Source organism: Cariama cristata, unplaced genomic scaffold (genome assembly GCF_000690535.1).
Source record: "Cariama cristata isolate BGI_N322 unplaced genomic scaffold, ASM69053v1 scaffold28663, whole genome shotgun sequence".
NCBI classification, from domain to species: Eukaryota; Metazoa; Chordata; class Aves; order Cariamiformes; family Cariamidae; genus Cariama; species Cariama cristata.
In genome coordinates, this window is record NW_009609533.1 from 55,636 (window position 1) to 55,964 (window position 329).

The following is a 329-nucleotide window of genomic DNA, read 5'->3' on the forward strand; positions in this document are numbered from 1 at the left end:
CCGCCGCGTCCGCCCACATGGGAGCCGCAGCTTGGCTCTCACGCTAGGCCCAGGAGCTGCTCGCTTCTCAGGGTCTGTCTGGTCCCTGCCCAGGGAGGTGGCAGGCCCCCACTGCTGGCCTCTGTGCCCCAGCATGCCGCTGGTTCACTGTGATCATCCTGGGGAGGCAGCGGGGCCAACGGGCTGCTTCACAGTGGCCCTCGAGTACCAGCTCTGGCCATGCCACCTCAGGCAGGTGATGCCCCGCACGCCAGAGCAGGAAAATGGAGAAGGCCCTCTCTTTCCTCAGGAATGTGTTCGTGTTTTCCCTCTGGGCCGAAGAGCTGTGC